This window comes from Phalaenopsis equestris, unplaced genomic scaffold, assembly GCF_001263595.1.
Source record: "Phalaenopsis equestris unplaced genomic scaffold, ASM126359v1 Scaffold221752, whole genome shotgun sequence".
In the NCBI taxonomy this organism is placed as follows: Eukaryota; Viridiplantae; Streptophyta; class Magnoliopsida; order Asparagales; family Orchidaceae; genus Phalaenopsis; species Phalaenopsis equestris.
In genome coordinates, this window is record NW_018239953.1 from 53,930 (window position 1) to 59,929 (window position 6,000).

The following is a 6,000-nucleotide window of genomic DNA, read 5'->3' on the forward strand; positions in this document are numbered from 1 at the left end:
TGTTAACTACAAAATTCTGGGAAAGAATAGACATATTCTATCAAGAGTTCGTAACCTAAAAAGGGATCACAATAATCATGTTAAATGCTTGGGGATTAAGAGAACTTAACTTCACAGGTTCTAAACTACATCTGATTTAGGTGAACCGACCCTCAATGATGCGATAATTTAGCTTCCAAAAATGATCAAATTTTTTACTTAATTTATATTTAACGGTTAGTGTGCAAAAGTGATATGTTGTAAAATTTAGAATTTATTATTAATTATTTGCCCACTAGGGGTACTGATCCTGAGAATATAGTTGTGTAAAAAATATATGGTTGACTCCGCTATGCAACAATGAATGCCAAAACAACAATGCCAAAAGCTTGATGCAATATTTTATGAATAAGAAATTTCAGCAATTAATGTTGGGATTCTACGCAAGTATACATATCGTTATTAAGTAATAAAAGACTTTCTATTTAAACCCCAACTATAGATCCCACGGGGAAGGTTTAAATTTGAAATGATAAATTTACTAGGAAATTCACAAAAAGTTAATACGAACTTACCAGTCACTAATTTCAAATGTTGAGATATTATCAGAACTAACTTATTTAACTAATAACAAAACTAAAATATAAAGTTTAAACAGTAACTACTAAACTATTAAACTATTGAACTATGTTTATCTGATACAGATTTCTTAAGTGAAAAACATTTTTTCCCACTACAATGAGGTTTTGGTAAAATTAGATGAGATAAATGGTTCAAACATGTATTGTGTCAAATAAGAGCAATTTTAATTGTCTACCCTGATATAGTGTTATAGAAAATTATTGGCTAATCCCAAATTTAGTCCCTAAATTCATGGCTAGGCTAGGAGGATACTGGCTCCCACTCCAGAGCTCCAACTTCCCTTTACTTGAAGGCTAATTCTCGCTTTAGTTTTTAAACACTAAGACGGAATTGAGAATTTTAGTCTGTCACCCTAAAAGTTCTCAAATTCTACACCCAACAAAGTAAATTTTCTTATTTATTTGCACTTAATTCTATGAACAAAGTTCTCCTTCATTGAATCAAATGTGATTGAATCAAATGTGATCAAATGTGATCCTCGCTCTGTTGTAGAACTCATACTCCATTTCCCAGATCATATATTTCACAATATACTTTAACAATCCAATTGGCTAGATCAAAAAGTAAATTAAATTCGGAGTTGAAAAATCATCATAGTTTATTTTATATTTTAATATTGGCACATCCATATTATCTCTTCATTTCACCATATCTCAGAGTATGGAGAAAGATAAAGTAAACTACTCAAACTTCATGAGAAAGATACAACAAAACGTAAATTTCATATATAAAAGAAAGTTCATACAATATTAATAAACAAACAACACTTATCTGAAACTCTTTCTCAAAGCAAATCCCTTATAGCCTCTTCTAGGAAATGAAGAAAGAAGAAATCTCTCACTTTTCTTCTTCTCCAACACTCTTAGAGAAGAGTTCACAATTAAAAGAATAATGGACTTTAAATGATCGTGGAATGAAAAATGGAGGAATGTGTTGTGTGGAAGGTTGAATTAGGGGTGATGAAATGTTAGAAAGAGTCACTTTTTTGATCAATTTTACCCCAAATAAAGCCTAGAGTCGGTTCTCCAATAGGTGCCTCCAAAAACTCTTCAAAATGCGCCCAGATTCGTCGAATCTTCTAGAAATTGATGCTAAACTGACATTGGCGCCGTCGGCGCCACGACGGCGCCAGTGTCCTGTAATTAAATTCAATGCTCTTTGTTAAACGGTGTCGTCGGCGCTGCTTCTGCCACCGTCGGCGTTGAACAAATTTCAACTTCTTCATTTTTGCTCCAAATTTCATCCTTTTTGTTTCCTTCTTGCTTCAAGTCCTACTTGCTTCAAGTCGTAAAATTCAACAACCTGCAAGAAAACATAAATATACCTTCCATTAAAGTGCAATATCACCAAAAAAGAAGCCAATAAAAATAATTATAAAATATGGGTCTAAAAATGCATATATTTTTGGTGAATCAAAATCCCCCAAACTTACATGTTACTTGTCCTCAAATAACTCCTCTACTATGTAAAAATATGACTTATGGTAAGGAATTTAACTTCTAGATTTCCATATCTTAGTCCACTAAATACAATAACATAACTTAAAAAAAATTCAAAACCACTCCAGTTAATACTAAAGGTATAAGAATATTTAACAATCAAGTCCAAGATTTCTGTTTCTCTATTCTTTTCAAAAAAAAATGCAAATTGCCATATTAAAGTCACTTAAAGTATTCGTATAAAAAAGAACTTCCTAAAACTTTACTAGTAAATAAACTAATACTCAATTAAAATTTTAGAAAATGCAGCAAGTCTTCTTTTTTAAATTGATTCAAGTAAAACTAATTTTTAGTTAGGCATCTCCTCAAGCTTCTCCCCATATCTTTTCTTTTCTTTTCTTTTCCTTTCTTTTTTTCTTCTTTTCTTTTCTTTTTATTTCTTTTCTATATGTGAGGATTACTATATTTGGACAGCCTTTAATGATTTTGAACTTCACTATCCTCTTCTTAAAGTAAAAACTTATCACTTTTTTTTTTCACTTAAGAAATTTATATTAGCTTAAAGATTTCATAAAGTTTAATTCTTTTCTTCTTACATGAACCTTTAAGATTTTTAATATCTAAAAATATAATTTTCTTTACTTAAAATAGAAAAACATAGTCTTTTTCTTTTATATCAAATATCTAAAACTCTAAAATTTTTTTACTTAAGCTTACTATATATTTAGAAACATAAATATAGCTATCTAAAGTTAAACCCTAATATCAAAGGTCATGTTAAATTTAAAATTTTTGAAAATATAGCTAAGTGAGGATAAATAAAATTAAGTCTTTTTTTAAGGATAAATAAAACAAGACTTAAAACATTAAATTGCGCATAATACATATAAAATATGTTGAGAAAGAGTTAATTACAATACATTTGCTCAAATACAAAAACTAACAACAGAATTAAACTGAATTTTAAAAATGAAAACAATTTTACAAACTACAGTTAATAACTCAGCATAACAACAATACAAAGTCTCACAATCTAATAAACAATCTCAACAATATAATAGAAACAAACAATACAATAACAAAGTACAATCAAACATAAAATAAAAAAATCAAATCAAATCACCAATCATCATCATCATCTTCTTCTTCTACATCCAAATTCTTCCGCTGATAGAGAGTAAAAACGGGGTGAGTAGGAAACTGAACTGAATGATCACCCTTCATGTATCTCACCAGCACATCATCATAAGTAGCATCATATTCAAACTTTTGTCGTATCAAATCATCAATGTAAGCATTTCTGGAATCCATGTTTTGTAATCTATGATCTTTTCTTAAGATATCTTCTTCCTGGATCATCATTTGGTCTAAAAGCTCTCGGTTTGTACGGTAACTAGAAGTAGGGGTCCTCGAAGTAGAAGGAATATCTCTGGTTTTACTTCCAGATCTCCAATCAATATGAGATTCATATGTTTTCATATTGGCAGGCCCAATAGGTCTTAGAGGCTCAATCCTCTCTTCCGCAGGTTTAAAATCAACTTTAGCCTGTTCACAGAGTGTAAAAATAAGTCCAGGGTGTGCCAAACCACCAATGGTCTCTCCCAAAGCAATAGATCTAGTGTTCATATAGATAATAGAGCCTACATTTATCCTCATCACCTGCTGAATACAAAAGTTTAGGATGGCTCTATCCTTGGTCACCTCACTATGATGATTTGTAGGAATCATTATTCCAGAAATAAAGTAGTGTCAGGCCTTAGATACTACATTAAGCATAGAAAGAGGAAAATTTAATTTAACACCATTTTTGTCTTTCCAGGTCCCTCTTCCATAAGTAAGAAAAGAAATAACCTCATCTAAGGCCTCATTAGTAGCATAAAATGATTTATACTAGCAACCGTAAACATCTTCCAACTGATAAAACTCATTAATTTTTCTTGGAGAAAACTCCACCTTTCTCCCACGAACAAAAAACAAAATCGTCAGAAGCTTTAATAAAGTTGGCATAGAATTCCATCACTACACCAATAATCGCATTGGCAAGAAAATAATAGAAATATTCCAACTGCCGAGCATTAATTAATCACTCGACTTGTCCTCCCAGATTTTTAAAACCACGATCCAGAATTACTTTTTTATGCTCAAGTAGACTATTGAAACGAGCACTAGCCCTGAGAGCACTAGCTTTTTGTTCATCAAAATCTACTTTTCTGTTTCCTTTGCTCATTCTAGGTGCCATGGAAAATCTAGAAAAATAAAAAAAAATTGAATAAAAAAATAAAAAAAAATTAAATAAATTCCAAAAATTTTGATAATCACAAAGTAAATTGGTTTAAACTTAAATCCACTAAGTAAGAGTTCTTCACCAAAGAATTTTCTCAAAATCTCTCCAAAAATTCCAAAATTTTTGGATCCAAAAATTCCAAAATTTCAAAATTTTTGGATCTAGGCAATGTGATAAATCATTGGTGAAAATAAAAAAAATTTAACTCAAAGTGTAGCTCTTACCTAGAGAAGATGAAATTTAAAGTTCCTTTGCCTTAAAATCGCCTCAAATCCAAGAAAGTGCATTCCCTAGGTACAAAAATCGGAGGTTGAAGGTGACTCAAAGGGTAAAAATGGAGGTTTACGTTGAAAATCACAAATTTTAAAGGGTATGGTCTGTTTTCGGGTCGAGGGCGCCGTCGGCAGCCATGCCAGCGCCGTCGACGCTGAAGGCTTAAAATTCATTTTTCAATTTTTAAATTTTCAATTTTCTTTCAATTTTTTCCAAAGTCTTTTTAGTATTTTTAAACACAAATTTTTATCTAACAATAATTCACAAACAACACAAACAATCATTTTCACAAACAACAACAAATTAACTTTTATATATGAAAATATAATTTTACAAACACATTTTTCTAATCACACTTTCACACATCTTAAGCAAACTAAATTTTAAATCAGTGTCGAAATCAAGCCACAACACTAAACACTGACACTAAACTATACACACAATCAAAGTTCAGAGAATTTTAAAGCAAAACAAACTAAGTCAAATCCACACAATTACATTAAGTACATAAGTTTATCGTTTTAAAACTAGTAGAGAGAGTCCAAACTCTTTAATTATGCTGTCTCATCTTCAGTGTTTTCTCCTCCTTTGATATCTCCCATCGACTGGTAATGAACGTACAAATTGTGGAAGGGTCGGTACGGGAATGGAAGGGTCGGTACGAATTGTGGAAGGGTCGGTACGGGAATTGATCAGTCAAATTTTCTTTGATCCATCCTCTTTTTTGAACATCCGCACTAATCCTGCTTCAATTATTCCAGTATGATCAAAATTTTATTTCATCGTCCAATCTAGGTGATCAAAAAGGTACTTAAGATTTTCTATTACATTCGTAATATTCTAAAGTTCTTTTTCAATTTTCTTCAATTTCTTTTCTACAATAAGTGAACGTCCAACTGTTGGTGGCATCAATGAAGTTGAAGCATGTGATGAGTGATCTAAGATAGTATCTAATGCTTCATTCTCATTCCCAACATAACTATCATCAATAAGAATCATGGGCTCCAAAGGTAATAAAATTTTTTCTTAATTTTCATATGGAACTTGAGATTGACTGCAAAGTAGAAAAATTATGGAATGATGCCCAAGTCCATAAATTGGCCCATTCATAATAACACCTATAACAAATTTAAAAATGATAGATCTTATATCAATGGGGTTTTCCATTTGAATGCAATAATTAAAAATAACACTTACTTTGGTGGCTCTACTAATCTTCATGGTAGGGAGTAATTTTGCAGAAATGAAGAAATGTCACTGCTTCGATATTGGATTAAGCAATGAAGCATGGAAACTAACATATCTTTCATCTCACATTTCCCAAGTATCACTTTCATCCGTCAAAAAATTATAGACATCTTGCATCAAATCTCTAATAGGGAT